At 36.1% G+C, this 25,755-nt stretch overlaps 1 protein-coding gene across 2 annotated transcripts in view; it reads left to right on the top strand.

The window, feature by feature from the left end:
• Window positions 1-25,755, top strand: part of TERT (telomerase reverse transcriptase) — a 235,059-nt gene that overhangs the window by 59,094 nt on the left and 150,210 nt on the right. The window lies entirely within an intron of this gene.

Genomic DNA, 25,755 nt, shown 5'->3' on the forward strand with positions numbered 1-25,755 from the left:
TCACAATCATAAATGAGAATAAAGGGGATTCCATAGACACTCCCTCTTAACTATGAAGCCTTCCTCTGAAGCACAAGTTCCCTCCGAGCTTTGTATCTGAATGCAATAATATATCTTTGAAAATATCTCCATCTCAACCTATTGTTTTTTCTTGTTGCATTCTCTGCAACCATGAGAGATAAAAGATCAATCACTATTTATAATCAACATTTATAAATACTGAATGGTAACCACTCTAGTTTTTGTCTATAATAGAACTTAAAAAAAAACATAAGCAATTCATGTAATACTTATCTCTGCAACCTGTACCCATATAGAGTTTACACATATTAAGATCAAGTTCACTTATTATCATAGTCTTTTTGCTTCTTCTGTTTTAAATTTCTATTATCGGGAATAAGCCGATACAAGACTCTTTCTCACTTTTACTTTTGAATAATATAAAATTTGCTCCTCTAACCAAACTGCATGCTCTATTTGATTCAAATATCTAGTTCTCAGAAACCGCTTCATGAAAACCTGCTTAACGTTTCTTCCAAATTTTCTCTGTTATTCCCTTCATTGTGCTTTCTGAGCATGGGAAGGTTATATACGCCCACAAGCAGAAGATTCACACTAACAACAACTGCAACAATTATTTTAAGAGTCGATCTGTTACAAACTCTAGAAGCATTACAACACCCGATATTATGTTCTTTAGTATCGCCTTTGGCTACCCCATCGCTATTTTGTTTTCCCATTGTTTTGCGTTCAGAGTTACCAATGCTCACGTGAGGGCCAAGCCCCCAGGAGGTCATGCTCTGGCTTGAAGCTGAGAAAAAATGCCTCCAGTTACAATTCCTTTCTGGATATAAAAAAAATCACAGGACCAAACACCCAATGCTGAAAAATTGCCACAAGAGACTCTTCACGAGCACTCACTTCAAATCATTTAGAACATGTGAGGGCTTCAAGATTGATGCTTCTGTCTCAATCCCATGCTTAGCACTTGAAAAATGACACAAACGATAAACGCAAATAAATCTTCTCAAGAAGAAAATAACAGAAGAAGCTAGGGACAACAGAACACGACATGCAAAAATTCCTAGAAACCGATTGAGATTATCATGAACACATTTAATGTATGATGAGGAGACACGACGAAGAGGAGACAATAGCATATCGACATTACAACTGAAATGCCACACGTAAGCTTAATGGACGGTGATACCATAAAAGGTAGTTACGAAGATGAAAAAGTTCCCAATAAAAATAAATAAACTGACATAACATGATCCCTTACAATTAAAAAATTGAAGACCTGTGAAAAAAGAAAAACCCGACGGTAACAAAAGACAATAAATCTAACCGATTGCGATAATATCTTGAAACATGAACAAACTACGATAAATACATTTTGTGTTTAAATAAAAACAATGCCGAGATGGCAACACCAACGAAATCACATGATCTAGATAGTGAATTTTTTTCCTATTGAAACCAAGACTACTGCAACGAGTTCAGTACCAAAATCTTGAAGCTGCAAAAGACCGTGGTACAAAGAACATGGAACCTGTGCATGATTCCTCTCTAGATATCCAACTATTAGAAGCTTAGAAATATCTAGAGATTAGAAGCTGTTAGAACTAAAGCCAAAAGTCAACTGCACAAAAGTTAATGAAGGTGAAGTAGTACAAAGCATTCGAACAAAAATATCATGAGATTCATTCAGAAATAATTTTTAAAAAAAAGCAGGATCATCACAAATAGACAATCTATATAAAATTTAACACTTCTATATAGATGATATCATGGCTCTGATACCATGTTGAAACTAGAGAGCCCAGAAATCCATGAAAATAATCAGACATAATAAAGAGACAAAACTGGAAAAGAGAACACCAGAAATATCTTGGGAAAACCTTCTGAGAATGAAGGGAAAAACCCAGCCACACAACAAAATATATCTTTATTGATAATAAAAGTTCAAGTGTACAATGCTTATCGCTTGATGTGAATATATAACAATAGAAGAGACTCTTCATATTCTAACCGAAGATCTCTTGAGTTTCTCTTAACTCCTATAATTAAATATGACTCTTCGAATATTCATGCCTCAATGCATGTGAATGACATATGTCATTTACATTTATAATATTACAAATTAAACTTTAAGTGTCCTTCTCAGCTGAAGATGACAATAACGATAATAACATTCATATTTCCAGAGATAAAGATCTCTATCCTAGCTACCATCTTCAACAGTATCCCCTTCTTAATTTTTGCCTGTGCTTCTTCCAGTCTCTTCTTTTCCTCCGTCTGGTCTGGGTACATTTTTGCATGTTTCCGTGTGATTGCCAAAACTTCCTCTTCGTCTGTCCTGATGCTGATCAAATTTATTCCAAATTTTGATTTCGGGCACTGAGTATCTTTATGATCTCTAGGACCGCACCATCTACATAACAACTTTGGTGTGTTTGTTGATGTACAGTTTCGTGCAAAGTGGCCCCACAAATTGCATGCTCGGCATTGAACCATCGAGCAGCCGTTTGCATCATATTGAATTTGGTTGCGGCTCCCATTATTATTGTTGGTATTATTGTTTTGCCCTCTTCTATTAGTTCTGTACCCATCCGAAGTGACACCGTCATTGCTGGTGTTTCCGCTCCCTCCCGACGTGGAAGTCCCCTGTGTTAGGAGCACTTGTTGATGCCCTCTTGTTTTCATATTGAAGGGGCATTCTTTTTGTGGAATGTCCCATAATTTGACAGATATCACAGAATTGGTTTTTTGGGCAGGATCCCTTCGTGTGACCTTCTGTCTTGCATTCTGTGCACCATAGCTCATTTCCCTTCGTCTCTTTCTGCATATTCTTAAATTCCTTCATCATTTTGATCATATCCTTCTGGAGAGCTCGGACCTTCTTACTGTCATTTTCGTCACCACTGCTATCTTCTTCTGAAGACGATTTATCTAAGTTGGATGGGCTACTTTTCTTCTTCTTTTTCGTTTTCTGTTCACTCTCTAAGTCCATCGCCCGATTGTATGCTTCGGTGTATGATGATGGTGGCACAATCTTCATTTTCCTCTTTAACTCTAGGCATAGTGCTTAATTAACCATCTCTTTTTCAGCCCCTCTGCCGGCTTACTTTCCATTTTATTTACTAATTCTTTTAGTTTTTTGGCATATATATGGACTATTTCATTTTTCCCTTGCTTTGTGGTGTAAATTTCTGCTACGATCTCATTGTCATCTCGCAGCAATTGAAACTCGGTGATAGACTCCTTTTTAATTGCTGCCTAGGAAGTTAATTTTTGAGGATCGGCATCGACAAACCAATCAATTGCTACACCCCTTAGGGTTGCTGGAAATTGTTGGACCAATTCATCTGTGTTGGTTACGCCATTCGCTGTCCAAATTGTTTTGCATGTCTTACAGTGTCTGATTGGATCAGTCGTTCCATCACTATTAAACTTTGGCAATTTTTCCTTTGGTCCAACCATTACTATTCGAGTTTGAGGTATTTGTTGTGTACCCGCGCTATTTTGCACTCCCGCATTGTTTTGCTCTCCTGTGCTGTTCTACACACCCGCGCTGTTTTGCACACCTGCATTGTTGCAGACAGTTGTCTTATTTCCCATAGCCGTGTTATTTGGTGAAAAAGGGTCTTCGTTAAGTGAAGTTGTCTGTTCCGAAAGTGTATTGTGGACGAAAAGTTCACTCCATGCTCGTGCTCCTTCGGCACTCCAAGCTGTGCGAGTTAATTCCCTTCCGTCTAGATTCTCTTCCCTTAGCGTATACAGGTTAAGAAATTCCTCCCTTGTTTCTTTCTCCAAATCCAACTGCTGTTGAGTGTCTTCCAACGATTCTTCGGTGCTTTGGTGTCCATCCGCAATCTGTTGAAACCTTCGTTTGCGCTCGGCCTGTTGTGCCTAAATTAAATTCCCTTGCGCAGTGCATATTTCATCTTTTTCCTTTAGCTTATTCTTATTTTTGTTAAGCTGATTCAATATTAGTCTTTATTCCTCTGCCTTTGTTCCAGGTCCATGGGGCAATGATGCCAAATGTTTACTGTATGGGGTAAATAGTTTAATGCATACAGACAATAGACAAGAACATGTAACACAAAAATATTCCCTTTATTATTCGCATGTATGCAAAAGATACTACAATATTCGATATGCTTCCTTACAATGACGATTACAAAATCCATTCCGAATGGTGTACACATACCTTTCCGAAGGGGTGACTCAACCGTCACGTGCCCATTCGGATACTATTCTACCCGTTGGCTACAATATAGATTTTATCGACAATAGTGGAAATTATCTCCTACTTATCAATTGATGAGCTTAAGGGGCTTTCTAATGAATGGTTCATAAGGCACAACACTCGGTGAAGGTTTTGCAAATGGGGTTGTAAGCAGAGTGGCTTTAACCATGGAGAAAACTCCATAGTTAAGCGTGAAAAAGCTGGAGTAGTACTGGGATGGGCGACCTCCCAAGAAATTCTGGTGCTTCACCTCTGTGAGCATCACCTAGGTCCAATGAGTGCTAAGTGTTCCATTTATTATCATGAGAGATGGATTCATGTTGAATCACTACTAATGAAATATGGGTCAATGAGTTTCACTCAAAAACTACACATTTGAATCCTGATAGCAATATCAGAACTTGACTTGCTGTGGAAATTATCTCCTACTTATCATAATGAATAGTGTCACACAAAAAAATAAAATATCAAAACCAATAACATGCAATACATTTCAAAGTAAAGACTTCAATCTAGTACAAGGTAAAGAGTTCCCCAATTGAACAGCCAGGTTGTCCAGATACAAGTTTCTATATCCTCTATTTAAGTGAATTTGGTGGCTATTTAGACACCAGTTGCAGGACTTTTATAACAATTCAAGGAAGTTTGAAATACTATTGAAGCATTTAGCACACACTACCTTCAAATCAGCACGCACTTCTTTGAAGTATTTGAAATATTACGCTAGGAAATGTGACAACAAAGAAACAAAGAAGAAACAAGAACCGTAACGAATACTCAAAACACTGGAAGACAAGGAAGTTGTGTCACAGTATTATATTTGTTATCAAATGACAAGGAAAATATTAGAATCTAGATGCATGTCTAGAAAACTAAGCAGTGAATGATTGAATTCATTTCTAAATGGGAAGAAAAGAAAAATTAGAGATCAAATCTAGTATGAAGCTGTAGAGTCCATCAGTAGGGACATTTGTAAAAAGAGTGACACAAGATAAAATGCACCAGGCCACCACAAAGCAGCCCACAACACAGAACTAGAAGAATAAAAACTAATGCACACTTTCTTTATTACATTTGTTTATAGATGCGTACAATGTGGACTTAATTATATTAATCTGCCTGCCCTTCTCTTCATGCTACGCTCTTTCTCAATTGGAAGTGTCGTCGGTAGAAATTGTGTATCAGCCGACGGGTCCCTTCGGAAAGGAAATTGTGTATTAGCCGATGGGTTCCTTCGGAACGGTTCTTGTTATGTGGCCGACGGGTCCCTTCGGAAAGGTTTTTGTTATGTAGCGACATGTTGTATGTGGCCGACGGACTCCTTCGGGAATGTTCTTCGGAAAGTATTTATAACCCCTTCGCGAAGCATTGTAATCATCTTATGAATGAAGCATAATGTAATGTTCTGGCATATGCGAATAATAATAAGAAGAGTTCTGCTGTTCGTGTTCGTGTTCATTATCTGTGTGCAATTCTTAATTAACCTATGTGGTAAACAGGAAGCTCCATCATTGCCTCCTGATTCCAATCAGCAGCACAAAGATTCAAAAGGTGTGAACATTTGACATGGAAGGTAAAGCCATTTTGATTTTGTTAATAGGATTGGTTTCTCATCATACAGTTTTGAAAATAGTAATGAATTTATCTTTTATGTGTCTGGTTTACCTTTGTTTACATGCATTCTTTCATTGTTTTCCATGTCTGATTTTTCGAGAGCCCTCTTTGCCTACTTTGCCTATTTTCAATTTTAAAGTTACAGACAATGATGACGTCTATGAGAGTAATGTGTTGTCTTTGTTTAGAGGCAAATTTCAGAACTGCTGCAGTGTGAGGTAGAAGGCTGTAGAAGCAGAGCTTCCGACTGTACATGACAGTAAAAATTGCAGGTGGCTACTTGTTTTGTAATGCTGGATTACCTTACAGCTGAGTATGCATAGGGATCTTCTAGTTAAATAATCGCAACAGTTTGTTATGTAGAATGACATTTCTACATACAGCATACAGCCAAGACTACAATGGTTTCTGAGGTGAACTATAGAATTGTGGAAGCTTATAATATTAAAAGACAATTCATTACATTCTGTCCACAATGACAGAGGTTGCCTTTTGGCTTCACCATGGCAATGAGCTGATAGTAATATATAACGAGACTGTCGCAATGTAATGCAAGAGAAGAGAAAACTATAAACATTATACAATCATAATGAAAGGAACATCAATTAAAGGTATCTATTCATAATAGCTAAAGCTTCTACGGTTGCAATAGTGTGATAAAGTCAAAATAATGAAAGGAACCAAGAAGCAACACGATTGCTATAAATTATGATTCATTTGCATTGCTTCAAAAAGATGGTAAGTTCATAGTCTCAAAAAATAGGAGCTCCCATATCAAATATGAACCACTGCATAGATGTGATTATTCTTACAATAAACACAACCTTCTTAAAGTGAAGTGTTGGGATATCACTGAAATCCTCCAAACTTACATACTCTTCCTTCTCCACTCATCTCTAAGAACCCCCATGCTTTTGTAGGTTCAGAAGTAAAAGTATCATATGCCACAATTAGAGTCTCCCGACTAAGTACAGGTATGGCTTTGAGGGCTGCAAATGCAGCCGCTATATCTTGCTTAGTTTCCCCTATATCAACTTTGACAAGGTGCGCCTCCCTCATGCCCGTACGTATGTCTTGGATACTTTAACATATGACATCCAAAGAAGTAGCTATGCTTGCCTTCCTCTTCGTTGGCCTCCTTGATGATGATGATGGTGTGGAAGGATATTGTCTACCGGATGCACTAGAATCATTTGGATGAAGGAACTCTTCATCAAATTCAGGAGTGCCATCCATAGGCATAATGAAGACCCCAACATCCTCAAGATCAACTGACTGATCAAAAGGGTGCCCATCTTTGGTCTCTTGGGCTGTTCTAGCTACAGATCCGTCAACCATGTCATTCCCAACAATGACTGCCAAGTCATTGAAATAGAGGAATGGTTGCCTCTTGTACACTCGCATTTTTAAAATCCTTTCTCTACATGAAGGAAAAATTAAGGAATTAGATATTTGTCTTTCATTACAATTGATTAATAGATATTTTACTTACATAAAATCATTTTAAAGTACATTACTTTCAACAACTCATCCCATACACTGTCATCAGCGTCAATGCATTGAGTACTCTTATTCCATGTGAAACCGCTTGTATTTCTCAAGTCTTTCATCATTTGATAACCTACCTTCTTGTTTTTAACTTATTCTTGAAGTTGTCTCTTACTAGATTCATCTTCATTTCTTCATTAAACCTCCTTTTGATGATGGTCCAAGCTTCTGTCCAAAACCCCCCTAAAACTTTTCTTCCTAATAGGACTGGCTCAAGGAGTATATCTAATAGTTCCCACTCCATCTTTTGTGTCCAAACAACTTTGGGTTGTCTAGGCAAAGCAGCAGCAGCAGTCACACGTACCTCATCATCAATGCTCATCAAGAGATTGGTGAATGACATTTTCAGCAATCAAGTGGTAGCTGCAAAACTTCCAAGCAACTATCAAAAATGTCACCTTCACCTTCACAATATATTAATTCGAGCCTGATGACAGTAAATTACTTTTTTATACATATAGATAAATAGTTTCGTAGGACTATGAAAGGCTACACCTATAATACGTGACACAATTTGATAATTGGAAAAAAAAAAGCTAACTTCAGCAGCTGCTTTGCCAGAGAAGCTATTATCAGGGGAACAAATAAATCCCGATGACAGTAAATGACAACATTTTCTGCAATTAATATTCTTCAACATATAGTGCTGCAGTTATCAATCCTAACTATACACAGGTTGTTCATAACTTCTTCAACAGGGGATACTGAAAATGTATGATTATAGCAATTTTATTTTACCATTCTAAAACAGAGAACACACACTTTGCATTGTAGTAGAATGTGTAAGTTGCAATGTCTATACTCGACCCATCATCAATAAAAGGTTAAAGCCAATGCTTGATAATAAGCTATACTCAATGTGCACAAGCCTATTCAAAACACTATACTAACTAAACACACATGTTTGCTACTGCTACTGCATTGATAGTAAATAGCACACGTACCAATTTTTAATTCATCTGAACCTACAGAAAGAATATCTAAGAACAAGAAACATCTGAACTGGAGAACCCTTTCACGAATGAAATTTATTCAAATGGTAATACTTTCTCGTCTCCAATCTTATAAGCCAACTGAAAAAGAATTTAAAATAGCATCTAAAATCAAGAACTATACTAACTAAAATTGACAGTAACTTTTCATGAATAAAAATCTTCAATCAGTACTGCAATGATACATCTTTATAGACAATAATGCCGACATACCAATTTGACATTAAGTCTATAATATTACTTGCCATTCAACATATAGTTTAAAGAACTTTAGCATAATGTTAATAACTTAATACTATTGAACGAAAGTAACGTTTGAAAGATATCATGTCTAGCTTTGAACGAGAGTATTGTTTCATGACAAAAAAGTCTGCTAGAATGGTGTCCACACTTTACAAGAAAATTAATATACGTGTAGATCTTTTAATTTCGTTCAATTTGATGTTCTCAAATGATTGATGTATGGTGCCTAGTGCAACTAAGCCAGAGATATGACACTGTAAATTGTTGTGACTATTAACACAAAAACCCACATGAATATTTCTCAGGCACCCAGACCTACCCATAAATAGTCTATTGAGCATATTCTTGTTGCAGACCTGGTTGGTCTCATTAATAATCCGCACTGGAGAAACTCTCCAAGGATCTGCATGACTACTTTTCACGCACCCAGAGCTACCCATAAATGATCTGTTGAGAAGATCCTTGTTACAGACGTGTTGGTTTCATTACAAACTAAAGGTCTGCAATTTTGTTTGGCAGGTGTCATGCCTTGAGAGCTTGCGGTGTCCTCAAAATCTGCAGGCAAAAGATCCACTCAGCCAAGAGTGTGCTTAAGGGGTAAACAGATCTGTAATGGGGAAGAGAAAGTTTGGACTTGGTATGGGAGGATGACATGAATTGGACTGAGGTGTAGCCTCCTAAATAAGAGAAGGTTTGGAACTAAACCAGCCAAAGCCAACAAAGAGGCCAGCAATAGCACAAAGGAGCATTTATCAACTCAATGGAAGACTATCAATATACCAACTCTTTATTGGATTCATATAAACCTCAATAATGGATTGTTCCTAAATCTATTGAACAACAATACAAATCAGTACACAAAAATCCTTGATATTTAGCCAGAGTGATAGAACTGTTAAAAACAACAGGACTGTAACAAGTAATAGTACCACAACAAAAACTCATTAATGTTTAATGCAAAGTGCAAATTAATATTAATGTTTTGTGGTACAACTAAGTGCAAGAGTTGTAGTCTTCCCACATCCTTCGGGCTATTTCATCTCGAAAATTCCTATAACGCCCTGCTGGGAAACCCAAAAGAAATTAATCTAAGGTTTCACCAAGTTCGTCAAACAATTTTTTTATTTATAAAGATAACAATTAAACGACAACAGATATAATATAGCGGAAGCAATAACTCACATACATACAACCATCATAAACAGATTACATCTCTTAAGGGTCCCATGACGTTGAATCACATACATAAATAAGTCTTATTAATCTAAATCCGATACACAACAAATCCACATCAAAGAATTATTGCAAGTACAATTCCAATTCAATAATATATAATTACATAAGATGCCACTTGGCAAAATCAGAATGTATGATCATCCACTGTACAAGTCACAAGGTATGAAAAGCTCAAAGAATATATATCATCAATAAAATACATCATCTCATAAAATCTTTGATAAATCAAGTACAATATAATAGAATATAACCATCCAACAGAAATACATTATCAGAAAGAAAGGAATAACTACACAAGTACATCCAACAATGACATCTAGCTGTCATATCTCAATGTTATAAGAAAAATGCACTACCACCTGACCTCGTGGAACCTAAATGGCCCACTCCCACCGCGTTGAGGAGATAATCTCAAGTCTCATACGTATATCAATCCACAAGTCATAACCAACATCTAGGTTAAGGAAATCCTTATAGCAAACTATCTCAAAGGGTACCAAGACACCAGTATCCTCTAATCCCAGAGGCAACAAAGACACATAGGAAATCTAGTATGCAAGTGGGCAAGTGTCATCGCATGAGCCAACTCTAAGGTTACCTTGGTAGCCTCTTTTGGACTCCGACCCCCTAGTGTCTCTATGCGGCACCAGTATCCTTTCGTATAGACAAGGCATAGTAATGAAGCAAAGTCGCAACCAAGCATCGTCTCTACTCCCATCCTAGCCTGTACTAGCACTCAAGGCATGGGCGAGGAAAAACAATGACTCTTATTAATTCATTTTACTCTCATTTAATGAAATGTTATCATTTATTAAAACAACTTACAATGGGTTACCTAGGCAACCTCTTTAGGGTTCCGACCTCCATTTCAAGCCACTTCCCAACATACACAGATTACCTACCCTAGGCTCATAAAAGTACAACTCATAAAATCACAATTTTTACCACAGTCCTTTGCAAGCAATTGGTGAAAGCACCTAAAGACAAATCACAATATCACCTGTCCTGTATAAGCAACTGGAAAGCACCAAAAGATAAAACACAATAATCACCTCAGTCGTATACAAGCAACTGGAAAGCATCAAAAGATAATTGATCAAAGACTCAAAGGTTACTCCAAGAAAATCATACCATTCACCCAAGAACTGGATAGCGCTAACAAACATTGATCAGAACTCAACAAAGAAAACACGTGACACATCACCATGGTCAGGTATAAAAGATTGTGACCAAAATATAACCATAGCATCATCATTGAACAAAACCCCCAACCCTCTAGTAAACATCTTGATTGGTTAAAGAACTAAGTCAAACCCCTGAACCCAACACTAGTAAACCACACATCACATAAAGTACATAACAATGTAACTTTCATAACTCATTAGGTTTTGAAAACCCAAAAGTTCAATTTTCACTATTGGTTTTCAAGCTTTCATTTTCGTTTTCAAGTATTACAGTTGATAGGGTTTTTTGATTACAACCAAGGTTCACATTTTCGTTTATTCAAGTTTGAGATTTGCTTAACCTATTAATTCAATTCAATTTTACAAAATATATTTACAACTTTATAATTAACTATTATTAAATCATTAATAATAATAATTATCAAAATATCAATAAATAATATTTATATTTATATTAATTTATTAATATCAATATTCATTATACTAAATAATATAATCATTATTAAATAAAATAATAACAATAATTAATAATACTAATATTAATAATATTAAAATCTTTAATAAAATTATTATTAATATATTTTAAAACATAAATTAAAAAAAAATTAAATGCGATTTTAAATCGCTCACCCCTACTCGGGGAGGCCTTTGAATGGCTTGGCTGCTTTGGCAGGCCGCTGCCCTAGCAGCATCCGCTGCCTCGACAATGCTCGCTGCCTTGGCAGTGAGACCTGCCATCGCAGTTGGGGGGGGGGGACTTCATAGCCCTTCTTCTCAATTTTTATATTATTATTTTTTAATATGTTTAAGAAAAAAACATAAACACAATCACCCCCATTAAAATGAAATTTCATGATTTTCCAATTTATATTATGTGATAAAAATGATCACAATAAAATTATTTACTGTAGTAATTTTTGTTAACATATTTTTTTATAATAAATTTACGAAATAGATCTGATATGGAAAACACAAACAACCAATCAAATTTTGGTTTCTTTCCCAAACCCCCATCCCAATTTTAATCAATCAAATTAAGAACCTCTAAAATTTACCAAACAAGGGTTTCCGTAGCAATTAATAGTAAATTTATCGAGGGTTTCAACACGAATATACTCTAAAAACAATTCTATTCAGACATGGAGAAGACAAAGATTTCAAAGAAAGATTTGATGCTAAACAAATGGATGCACGGAGCTTGCAAGCAAATACCCTTTCTTTCGAAAACCCTATTCTCGGAAATTGGCTCCTCCAAATTTGTGTGGAGAAATGAGCTCTTATTTCTTAATAAAGAGCTTTCTCCAATTAGGGTTTTGGTTTTGCAATCATGTGAAACTTTTTCTTTTATTTTTTATTATATTTTAATTTCATGTGCAACCTTTTTGCAATTTAATTAAAATAAACTTTATTGAATTAATTCTCTCTCTCTTTTATTAAATCACAAGATGTCTTTAATTAAATATTTATTAATTTAACTAATAATAATATTTAGAGTTTATTATAAAAATGAAACTCCTAAATAATAATTATTAAATTAAATAAATATAATTGTGCCAAAATTAGAACTTTAATTAAATCTTTTAAATTTAATTTTTCAATTAACTAAATATAATTGAAAAGTGGTTTTTTCTTTATAAAATTTTCATTAAATTAAAATCATAAAAATTATCTTTTAATTTGATTTAATTATAACTGAAAATCACATCAGACCCACAAAACTAAATACAAAAGACCACTATAAAGAACAGAGTACTAAGTCAAACTCAAGGGTCAAAATCATGAATTCATGTCACTTAACGAATTCGGAAGGGTAAATAACTTAGATACCTTTCCTACTTTTTAGGACAATTAGTTTAAGGTTAGGATTTGGACTCGAGAATTATCTCCCCTCTTTTACCATTGAGATACTACGATAGGGCACGCTTATCTTGGCAATTTAGGGAAGTCAATGCCCGGTACCTGCAATCTGCATAAAATCCAAGCACGTACATACACATATAAACTAAACTAAACAGGCAATGGCGAGGAGTGGTGCATCATGTAGATCCCGACTAGCAGGTGACTACAACTCCCTCCCTCAACCACATTAGAAATGTCAATCATAAAGTAAAACATACAAGTACACCATACACATGCAAGTATGAGGTAAGTAACCATAGACATTGCATATAAAACATTCATCTAACTATCATCATGAAATAACCAGAAATCACTGTATACAAACATCATCATCGAAAGAATAACCATGTACACATGAAATAACTGAGTATCAAGTAGTTCATCAAATATGTCAACTGAATATGAAATAACATCTAATCAAATCCGGTAACTAAGTACCACAATCATAAAACATAATAATAAAACTGGCCTAAAAGAGTTTGGCAATAGAACATGAAAGGTAAACTAGGGGTAGGCATTACAATTCCCCCAGTCATCTCTATCTCGCTGATTCATCCCATAAGTCTCAAGAATTGGCACATTTATCGGAGCACGATCATCGTCCTCTTCAAATTCCACTTTGGATGGAACACCATCCTCTACTGTAATGAAATTGTGTAGTATGGCGCATGCTAAAAAATCTTTGTTTGGGTCGTGACATTATAGGATGTTGCATGCTTCAGGATAGGAAACCGTTACTTCAAAATACCAAACGTACGCTCTCACATTCCAAAGAGAGGAGTGTCGGTGGTTATATAACTCTTGGGGAGTGCTGATTGAATTTTCTCTACTAAACTCTTTAAGGTGGTAACACATACAAGGAGGAGCAAGAAACCTTGGTACATTTGAATATCCGACATCAACTATATAGAATTTTCCTACGCAAAATAGAAATAAAGTTATAGTAAAAAAATAGCATAAAAGTATTGATTTAATATAATCACAATATAATCATATAAAAGATGTCATAATATACAAGGGGGAACCTTAAGTGGATCTGCTTTAGAGAAAGCCGAAGCAAACACCCAACTATCTATAGCAGACCCTTCCCTACCAACAAGAACGTACTGAAATTTGTAGTCAAAAGAATAGACACCCAAAACATTCTATGACAAGTTGCCTTTTCTATTGCGATATTTTGCTTGGATGTCCACATCAACAATAACTGGCATATGGGTTCCATCAATAGCACCAATACAATTCTATAATAAGAATTTATTATCAAATACATACTAATGTAATTAAATCTCTACCAACAAAATACATGACAATAGGATATTTACCTTGAAGAAAGGATCAAAACGATCCTTCCCAACAATTTCTGGAGGAGTCGTTGAAGTAGGGGGTAAAAGATAATCTTTATGAAGCGCTAAGATAGCCTTCAAGACCTTGTGGAAGTGCCAACTCCTTGTCTCTTCCGAGTGACCAAAGTTATGGCCAATCTTACGATTCCTTAGATTGTGGCCAAGGGTATCCAGGAACATTACAAGTTGTTTTTGTAATGTTATGTTCACCGTATCTTGAATGCTCCCCTTTTGCCTTAGAATTTTGGCCAAGCGAAAGAAGGCTACTCCACTCATGTGTATCTAGTCATGGGAATCTGTGTTACTGGATTGGATAATACACTTATAAAAAGGACATGCAACTCTTCTTCGCTTACGCCTATGTATTCTAGCTTCTTGGGAAGATGCTACAATGAATACTGCAAGGCTGGAAAGCAAAACAGAAAGCATGTCCATGACCTTGATCTTCCTAAAAATGGCTCCTTGAACTTGTATATCATCAATTTAATCCATCAAATGACCTACAACCACACTATGGAGTTAATGTATTGGCAAACATTTCCCAGCACAATACAAACTAGACAGGGCCAGCACCAAAAAAAGCATAGGCTCAAAGTTGGTGACAATGTGCGGATGTATTTAAATAAGGAGAGGCTTCAAGGGCAAGCTAATTATTATATATCCATTGTACACATCAATATAATTTTTAGGAAATAATTGATTCACTGGAATATTGGACACTTAATCATTGAGAAATTAGGCGAACCTGAATGACTCTACAACAGATCAAAGTCATATCAGTAGTCAAGCCAGAATATTATCATAGATCAATACAATATCAACCAAGAGAACATTTATGTCAAAATCCTATGCATTTCAATATTGATATTATAAAAGACTTGGTTCATCAATTTCAGATTAAAAATTACATCAGAATTCTTGCTTGGAAATGTAATCCCAGCAATTTAAGTAAACATAATTTGTGTTAATATAAAGATATTTGGCAATTGTATTGCTTGATTTCTTTGTCCTCTTACAAGACATTGACTTATCAGAACTTCAAACAGATCTATATAAGAAGAATAGGTCTATTGGAGTATTGATCACTAGAAATAAAGAAAACCCTAAGTAATTGTAGAAGGCTACATTACACCCTAAGGCTATTAATTTTGTAAAGCCATCTATTTGCTATTTGCTTTTATTGATAGCCGTGTACTGCTCATCAAGAGGGTGTGTGGGATTTCCAAGAGGCGGAAGACACCAAGTTAGGAGTAAATGATTTGAATAACCTACTAAAGTTTTCAACCGATTATCTAGGTGATCTGTCATGCACACTTAATCTCCTAGTAGCAAAGCATTCTTGAAGACACAGATTAGCCATACATCATCCAAAACCAGTAAACTACTCTGCTTTAGGCATTGAACAATATAATGAACTTAAGACATTGAACCATATAATTGTCCAAGCTAAGTTGTTATACTATTTGGCAGGCTTGCCCAAAAAATAGTTGCATTTCTCAATCTTCAATATCAGGCATCCTCTGCAGTGAAATAAACAAATTTACTTATCTCCCTTCAAAATGGCCTTAGCCTATTTATTAATAAACACAGTGTGTCCTGCACCCACAAGTCAGAGCCCCTACTAAGCCATGCCAATGTAAGTATGGGTTGCGCAGCATACAGGTAAGTACCTATTCTTTATTTTTTGTAATGGCAAACTTATCATACCCTTTAATTTTACCATTTAGTATTGTCCTCATTTTGATGAGAATGTTTTAGGGCACTAACAAGCATACTTTTATGGAAGATTTAACTTAAAATCTAATCCTTATGCAATTCATTTCGTTCTCACTTTGAGCTGACTTCCTCAGATGAAAATTGATGTTTAGAATGATGTATTTAGTCTACCTGTCATACATCCACACCTACTATCATGCATCAGGTTTGAAATATTAGTTACACTAGTATACCAAGAACAGCAGCTAGTCATTTGAGTAATTGGGAGACAGGATTACACTATCCTACCAATCTATGATTAAATCATCAGATTTTTAAAATATAAAAATATCATCCAGCATAGTTTTTATTATAATATATTTAGCAATTATGAGCAAATAAGATCTCTGGCAACTTCACGATTCTAGCATTTTTTGAAAACAAGATCCATAAAGATCAGCATACAAATGATTTATTTCATGAAGTAGATTGTCAAAACTTGATCCCATCTGTTTGTGGGGAAACCTAGTAGATTGCAATCCAGAAGAGAATTCAATATTTTGACATTTGAGAATGTGGAAGAGAATCCAATATTTTCGGCATTAGGGAGCATGTTGATTCTCTTGATATTCGTAATGTTTTTGGTTTTGGTTGTGGTGTTTTATAAGAAGTGACATTCATAAATTATACATCTAATTCACTATTTCGTAATTTACATTCCTTGCCAGACATTCTGTCAAACAGTTCACTTGACTTGTTTGTGCTTTTGCATTTTGCACAAACCAGTTGCAACTAGAAGATCTAACAAAATGGTTGTTATGGATTCCAATAGTAATTCAAGGCAGATGGACACAAGCTGTTATGCAGAATGGGTGGAGAAAATTGAATGGCTGTCCATAACAGGCACATGGTTATGCATTACCTTTGCTCATTGCAGTGTCTCCCAATGGAATATTCTATTCTGAGATCTTTGTATTGATTCCAAGGACAATGCTACAATGCATATGAAGGAAACAACAAAGAAGAAAAAAGGATAAGGGAGCAGATGGAAAGCAGGGTGAGAGAGGAGGTCCTACAATTAATAAATATATCAGTGTCATGGCACCAGGCCATTGCAGGTACAAGATTTGACAAAATTGTCGTTATGGATGTCAATCCCGTATTCCATATCCCGTATTCTTGCACACAGTCCAGATTGATGCTAAGAAAATTTGCTGAATCTGGCCATCTGCCTATAACATTTGCTTGAAAATTTCAACAAATACATTCTGTTGATCTCCACTAATTGTGTCATTCAATGAAATCACATTATATTGATGTTTTTGATCACAAATAGTTAACTTGTCAATGCTTCCACATTTTGCACAGATGTCTGCTAGAGCATTTCCAACTTCCACAACAGCAACTAGATAGACAAAAATGCATTTTCTGTGCTTAACCATCACAAACTAAGCTATGATTGCTTAGTTAGGTGGCTGGTGTGGGCCCATTCCTACCCCCAAATGTATTTTGTTTTGTCCCATCTGTTCCTGTCCAAATAATCACCATTAACTTTTCTAACACTATTCCCGATTAGAATGACTAACTATTTGGACAGAAACGGACAGCATGGAACAGAACAGCCTTTTGGGAGTGAATTCTGTTGACACCATCTAGATTGAATAGCTAGTGCTACGATTTAGGTGCCTATATGACTGTAAACAATCTCCTCGAATAGCTGATGAGACATCCCATGACTTCAGTGGTCTAAAGCAAATCCCCTTGGGGTATCAGAATACCATATGTGAAAGTCTTACTCTGGAGCATGAACCTAATCTCCCCCCTTGGTTTTTCAAAACTGTTTTCATGATGCAAGTCTTAGTTTTGTAGAAAGAATTCGACTCACAAGATAAAAACTGAAATCTTAAGAGTATCATCAGAATATAAGATAAGAGAGTGCCCTACTCTGCATCAGCAGTCAGCTTCTCTCAGTTTCTTCTGAGAATAATTCGAGGGATCAATAATTGACAGTATTGGAAGAGATGTACAATTTCCAATTTCTTGTAGACTACAACAAAAGATTGAAGGGCAGAACCAGAAATTTAAACTAAAGTCTGAAAATTCCAGGAGAACCATCTCAAGATCCCATAATTGAAAAAGTAAAAGATTGGGATTACTCTCAAACACTGCAAAATTGAATGACCGGAAAGATTATTGCAGCATCAAAATTGAATGACCAGAAAGATTATTACAGCATTTTATGTTCCATAGAACAAAGGCTCAGTTCTAGAGGAGCAGAAGCGATTGGATCTTGAGATGTATGCTATTACTCTCAGTTAAACTGAAGCCTGCCTACAAAGTCGCCAGATCATGAAAGCGGGGTCAAACTCGAAATCTTCAGATATATCTTTCAACTGTTCTTTACATGACTGGTAATATTTGGGTGTCTAGACATGATTCTTGAATTCAATACATAAGACTCAAATTGTTGTATTGCGTGTTAAAAATTGGCGATGACTTTCAGCAATGAGAAGGTACGAGACTTTACTTTTATTAGTTATGATGGTGCATCTTATATGTTAGTTAACAGTCTTTCCCTAGATCTTAAATCATAAAGAGGGAAATTCTTGATAAACCAATTGATTGAATTCCCACCGAATTGCAAGGAATTCTCTGCTTAATATTACTTTGACATGTTATTTGGTGCAGCTACCATTTTTGAAAAGATATTCGTTAATTCCTCCTTCGAGGGAAAATCTTCCCAATGAGTATTTTTCAAGAAAATACTAAAGAGCTTAAACAATCAATTCATAAAAATGAAAAGAGTGTGTGGGCTGAAAAACCATTCAAATTTAACAACAAAGATCATCCACATGATTAATTATTAAACATGAAAGTAACTTAAAATTTATACTTCTTTCTCTTCCCTCGAATTCTTTCAACCTCACAAGATTTTAAATTGTAACGAGACCATGCAAAGCTTTTCACAAATGACTAATCTCCACAAGGACATAAATCATTACAGAATAGACAGCAGTCCCTATTCCAGAGAAAACTTCAAAATATAAAACTGTAGAATTTTATATTACTTGTCACAGCCAAAATTTGCATCAAAGTTCAAAGTGCAGACACCAAAAGTAGTTCTGGTTTCCCATCTACCGAGACTCGCCCCTTTTCAGAAATCAGTTATTACATATATATGCTCCTTGGGGCTGGATAACTGAATCCAAAATCAGCCCGCTAGGAGTAGGTAGTTTTTCAGTTAACTATGCTAACTGCTTGAAACAAACTAAAACAGAGAAACTAAGAGCTAGCTAACATCCAACTAGGAGAGTCTAGGTATCACGGGGCTTTGTCCATGACAGTAGCAATACTTGAGGTAACCGATTGATGAGGCAGGCCAAGATAAGCGATCCTTTGTTTCCAGACTTCCTTCTCTTTCTTTAGCTCCGTGATCTTTTCATCGTGCATCTTCAGGTGTTTCTGGTTGATTATCAGCATGGCTTCAACATGTGCAATGTTAGAAAAATCTTGTCTCACAGGCACTTTCTTTCCCTATAGAGCGATTGGATTTTGAGATGTATGCTATTACTCTCAGTTAAACTAAAGCCTGCCTACAAAGTCTCCAGATCATGAGAGCGAGGTCAAACTTGAAATCGTCAGATTTATCTTTCAATTGTTCTTTAAATGTCTGGTAATAGTTGGGTGTCTAGACATGATTCTTGAATTCAATACATAAGACTCGAATTGTTGTATTGTGTGTTAAAAATTGACGATGACTGTTGAGCGATGAGAAGGTACGAGGCTTTACTTTTATTAGTTATGATGGTGCATCTTATATGTTAGTTAACTGTTTTTCCCTAGATCTTAAATCATAAAGAGGGAAATTCTTGATAAACCAACTGATTGAATTCCCATGGAATCGCAAGGAATTCTCTGCTTAATATTACTTTGACATGTTATTTGGTGCAGCTACCATTTTTGAAAAGATATTCGTTAATTTCTCCTTTGAGGGAAAATCTTCCCAATGAGTATTTTTCAAGAAAATATTGAAAAGCTTAAACAATCAATTCATAAAAATGAACAGAATGTGCAGGCTGAAAATCCATTTAAGTTTAACAACAAAGATCATCCACATGATTAATTATTAAAGATGAAAGTAACTTAAAATTTATTCTTCTTTCTCTTCCCTTGAGTTCTTTCAACCTCACAACAAGATTTTAAACTGTAACGAGACAATGCAAAGCTTTTCGCAAATGACTAATCTCCACAAGGACATAAATCATTATAGAATAGACAACAGTACCTATTCCAGAGAAAACTTCAAAATATAAAACTGTAGAATTTTATATTATCTATCACAACCAAAATTTGCATCAAGTTCAAAGTGCAGACACTCAATCAAAATTAGTTCTGGTTTCCCATCTACCGAGAATCCCCCCTTTTTAGAAATTAGTTATTACATATATATGCTCCTCGGGGCTGGATAATTGAATCCAAAATTACCCCACCAGGAGTAGATAGTTTTTCAATTATCTAACTATGCTAATTGCTTGAAACAAACTAAAATAAAGAAACTAAGAGCTAGCTAACATCCAACTAGGAGAGTCCAGGTATCATGGGGCTTTGTCCACGCCAGTAGCAATCCTTTCGGCTTTCCAATTTTCATACGCAGCAGTAAAGGATGAGATAACCGATTGATGAGGCAGGCCGAGATAAGCGATCCTCTATTTCCAAACTTCCTTCTCTTTCTTTAGCTCCACGATTTTTGCCTCGTGCATCTCCAGGTATTTTTGGTTGATTATCAACATGGCTTCAACATGTGCAATCTTAGAAAAATCTTGTCTCATAGGCACTTTCTTTCCTTGTAGTTCTAGAAATTTCTTTTGTATCTTGATGATGTCTTCTGTAGGCACAATAGAGTTGCTCTCTTCTTTTGCACATTGCTTATGAAACCATTTCAGATTGCCAAGGATTATGTCATCTATGACCTCGAGCCCAGACAATATTTCTTTGATTTCAGCTATCCCCTATGCAATTGCTTCATTTCTCCATTCAATACTTTCCCAGATCACATAGAAAGTTTTATCATCAAGATCGACTACCAAGCACTCAGAGAGAAACTTTTGCAAACCATACTCCTGTATTTCATCAATCCACAATACCTCTTTCACCCAATCACCTTTCTCTTTCTCATATCCTTCAATGTTTGATTCAACCTTCTTGAGAATAGAAGAGGTCTCTTTTCGGGTACCACTCAGAAGATTCACTTGCTTTATTGTTTCATTTTGTACAATTTGAACCCATTCTTCAAATGTCTTAGTAGTAGCCTTGCACTTCTTTAAGTTATCTAAAAACTGTTGATTGGCTGGGGACTTAATGTCAACAATGGCAGACATCTCATTGATTGGCTTTGACTCTGGGTGCAGAATGACATTGATATATTGGGCCATACTTCCCATAGCTTCTTTCATGTCTTGCTTGTCTTTAGCGTCTTTCCACACTTGGTCAGCAATCTATTTGTTAGATACCTCAAATATTTTCATATCCACTGCTATGCTACCTTTCCCCAGGTCTACTTTTGATACTTGATAATCTTGAGGTGTCAGTTCTTCTTGAAGTTTATCCTAAGGAGGTTTGGCCATTTCTGCCAGCCACCGCCCTGTGTTCTTATCAAAGTCGATTCGAGACTCTGTTTTTGCTTTCTTAACTTTAGAAGATCTTCCAAGGCATTTACTTACTAAGTCATCCATTGGCATAGAGAGAGGTACCATACTTCGCTTCCTTTCTATAGAAGTTTCCAATCATTTAGGTTTCACAGGTTCCTTTCCAGGTATGGTAGTGGTACCAATTAGGGCCAAATTATCTATTAATGCACTTCCTCCTTTAGCCATTTTCTGATGGTCTCCTACTGTGTTAGACATATTGGGACCAACGAGTTGTTCTGTTATTGCCTCTGTTTTTGGAGAATCCAAGTCTATTGTGATTCCGCTCTTTGTTCTACTTTGTGCGGCCTTCTTGCTTCTGGTATTTGACCGAGTAGTTCTCTTAGTGTTTACTAGCTGAAGTTGAACGTAAAGTTGAACCTGAGGAACAGATGCTTCAACTTCAGCTTCCTTTTGACCTGTAATAGAATCACCAATGATATAGCTAGAGGAAACAATTAGCTCTTTGGAAAGCTTCCTTTGTCTAACTTTTGAGGGCTTTTTAGGTTTTTTCTGAGTAGACACTAGATTCATCTTTGCTTTCAACCATTTTTTTGTCCTCTTTAAAACACCTGTCATCCAAGAACATAAATCATCTTCCTCTCTTTTGTTCCAATCTAGTTCAGGAATAGGGAGACACTCAATTTGTTCAATATACAGGGGATCAACCACCTCCTCATTAACATCTTCCTCTATGCCATTGGTGTCAATATTAGTTTTGAATGCTTGTATTTGGCCTATAGTCATTCTTGACCACAATCTTTTCCTTCAAACTCATCAGAGCAATTGGTCCAATAGTCTTCTAGGTGAGGAATATGCCTGAGGGAGGACAAATGTTTGAGGTTTTGTTTGGCGAAACCCATGTAATCAAAGTTTTCTTTGTCAAAGTAGGGCTTGAGGCACAGATTGGACATCATCAACTTTGTCAGAATAGCTTGTTTAATATTGGGTCATCTGTAGTGGCCAATCTCTATAGGAAACAGAAAAGAATGAGTTAATATTCTCGGACAAATCTGTAACATTGATGAGTTGCCTACATATTTCAGATAGGATGACATTATCTAGGCAATAATGAGGCAACTTAAAAGGTTCATTAGTGAAGCATTCGACTTTGATATAAGTGAATCTAGGAAACTGGATATAATAACCATAAATCTTAATAGCCTGCATAGATTCTTCAGATATCCTACAATTCTCTTGACCTCGAAGCTCGAAAACCAATCTCCCTAGAAACACATCATTAATTCTCTAGAATTCTTTATAGGGTTCCTTAGCCTGCAAGTTTCTATAATACTGGTAAATAGTCATGTCATTTGTCCAAGGCTCATGTGGGGGACCTTCCCATTCTTTGGACATAGCTAGGATGTAAATAAAAAAGGAGGACATGAAGAATGGACCGAAGTTATTCAAACCCACAAGGCTTGTGTGCAACCCTTCTGCTATCAAGTCTGCTCAATCAATGAATTTCCCTTCAACAATTTTATGAATGAATAGATACATCCAATCATCCTAGTGAAAGGCATGTTCATTTCCTTTTATTCTATTGAGCAGAAAAACCATGTCGGTGATTTCTTTAATAAAATGCTCAATGGTCAGTGGTTTGGGTAATCTTGAGCCTCCTAGTGTTGGTCTTAAAAGCCAGGTTTGTGCTACAATAGAATCATAACCCTTCTTTTTCTCTCCATACAAGTGACCAGCCTCTTCAAATGTCCAAGGCTCGTAAGGTTCTTTGTGAGGAATCTTTAAGGATGAGCTGATTGTAACCCTATCAATTTGGGCCAAAACTTCACCTGTGACTTCTTGATACATCTGGTTTGAGGGTCGTAACGATTCACGCACTCAACAATCAATTTTGGGCATCCTATGATGATCGGGAACGTTGCGGCTTCTACCAAACCATTACTGGCGAGTTTTTGGTATATGGGTCCCCCTTGTGCATTCTTAATTCTTTCTACTAGTTTGGTTAAGTCTACATTGACTAGGAAAGTGTCCCGGATCTCAGATAATGGGCTTAACAAGCAGGGCTTTTCAGGCTTAGAGAGCTTAGGCCGAAAGAGAGTCATGGTTGTTTTACCAAAAGATTGCAAATTCAAATGCTGGAAAGAAACTTAACAAAACCAGGAGCAAGAAAACAAAACATGCAGAGAAGGCCAAATTACGCACTCACCAGTTTCTGCAAAGTGAAGCACACCAGTTCTGTTCTTACCAGCTTGATGTTTTGAGCTCCGACAAGGTAAGATAAACAATTAAACTAGGAAATGGGAGAATTTAAAGAATAAGATTTTGGGAAATCATGGACAAATATGGAGTGTGCGAAATCGTTAACATTAGCATGTGTATTTATTTGACAAGACACCTCAGTTGTTTTCAGTGAATTATCCCCGTCAAATCAGCATGCGATCTTACTTCTAATGATGCCGGACAATCATTACTTTTTACTTTCCTGAAAATAACCTGTACTTTGACACATGCCGCCTAGCTGTTGCATTTATTGCCTTTTATATCTCGGGCATCTGGCAAGAATGTGGGGCTACCTTTTAGAAAAATGAGCTTGTTTTACTTAGCAAATACCTGTGAGAAGAGAACAAGAGAAAACCGTTAGAAAAAGGGGAAACAAAGTGAAGTTGAAGCAGCACTTTCTTGTTTCAACTTCAACTTCTTCCTTGCACAGGACATGTTGGGCTGACGGGATAACCGAAAGGAGGATTTTGCGCTTTCGCGAATGATACTGACTTGAACTTGAAGTTGAAGTAAAGAAGAACAAAGGTTCAAGTTAAACTTCAACTTGGTGAAATTTGGATATAGGTAATAACAGTGGCAAGACAAATATGAGTGGTAACATTATATATATCACTATAATCTATAGTAGAATGTGATGAGCTGTTAGTTTAGCTTAAAGTCTCAATTTTAGTTTGTCTTCGTAGCTGTTCCACAGTGACCGGTGTAGATTACTTTGCAATTTCAAGATGCAGAATTGTGTCAAGAGCTGAAGATAAATGTGAAGAAGGTTACCTGCTACCACAACAAAGCAATTTTTGAATGCCATTTGTGCTGTTAAACAACTGCCCTGCCTCAACAGAATATTATTAATCTTGAAATGTGCAGCCACTGCCATTTGAGGCCGAATTTCTATCCAAGATTGTTGCATGAGAAAATGAACCAGATCTCAGTTCTGTTTCATAGTAACGCTCATCATGGAATGCATTTCTGTCCTTGAATTTGTTCTATGTCGAGAAAACCCATCTAGTCTTCAAGTAATTTTGGTAATTCAAGATATCATATAAATAAAATGGAAGGCATTTTTCCATTCTCTTTTCATAGCTCGTTTGCAGTAGCATATGGTTATAAAATTTTGTCAATTTCAAATTGCTAGGCATTCTTTTCTCATCCGGAAAAATGAAAATGGGCAAGCAATCTCAGGATCCCTGGGAAATTTGAAGAAAACTGGGTAGTTATCGTGGCTTGTAAATGCGTCAATGTTTTTGCAATCACGGGTTTATACTGGTGATTGCAAAAACATTGATGTGTTTTTAAGGCACAATTATGGAAAAAGAAACAAAATCGTAGTATAGGGCTCGACATCACAAATAAACCCTTGAAAATGCAGATGCAATATTGCAGGCAAATACATTAACTGAAAGATTTGTGCTCAAAACCCTGGATCAGACTACAACTACAGAATGGTTTAAAAAATGTAACAGTTACAAAAAAAGTCTGAAAATCATACACACAAATGTTCCAGACAAGAAGCCACGCACTCAGCAAGTTGGAAAAGCCAAGGGAAATGATCTCCCACACACTCAGCAACTAGAAGAAGCCAGTGGAAACGATCAGCAGAAACCTCGTTGCAAACTGTTGAACAGCAAAAATATCAGTGGATTCCAATATGATTAAACCCTACGCACGTAACCACCACGGACCCGACAAATTATATAATTTGGAAAAATCAGATATGGAATAGGAATGGCCTATTCTAATAACTGATATTTTTTGGCATAGACATATGCTCAATTTGGGGGCAAAATTGGAATATGTCTTTCAATTCTCAATTCCAATTTGGTGTAC

This window comes from Cupressus sempervirens, chromosome 7, assembly GCF_028749045.1.
Source record: "Cupressus sempervirens isolate cs-2001-9-10 chromosome 7, ASM2874904v1, whole genome shotgun sequence".
Taxonomy (NCBI): domain Eukaryota; kingdom Viridiplantae; phylum Streptophyta; class Pinopsida; order Cupressales; family Cupressaceae; genus Cupressus; species Cupressus sempervirens.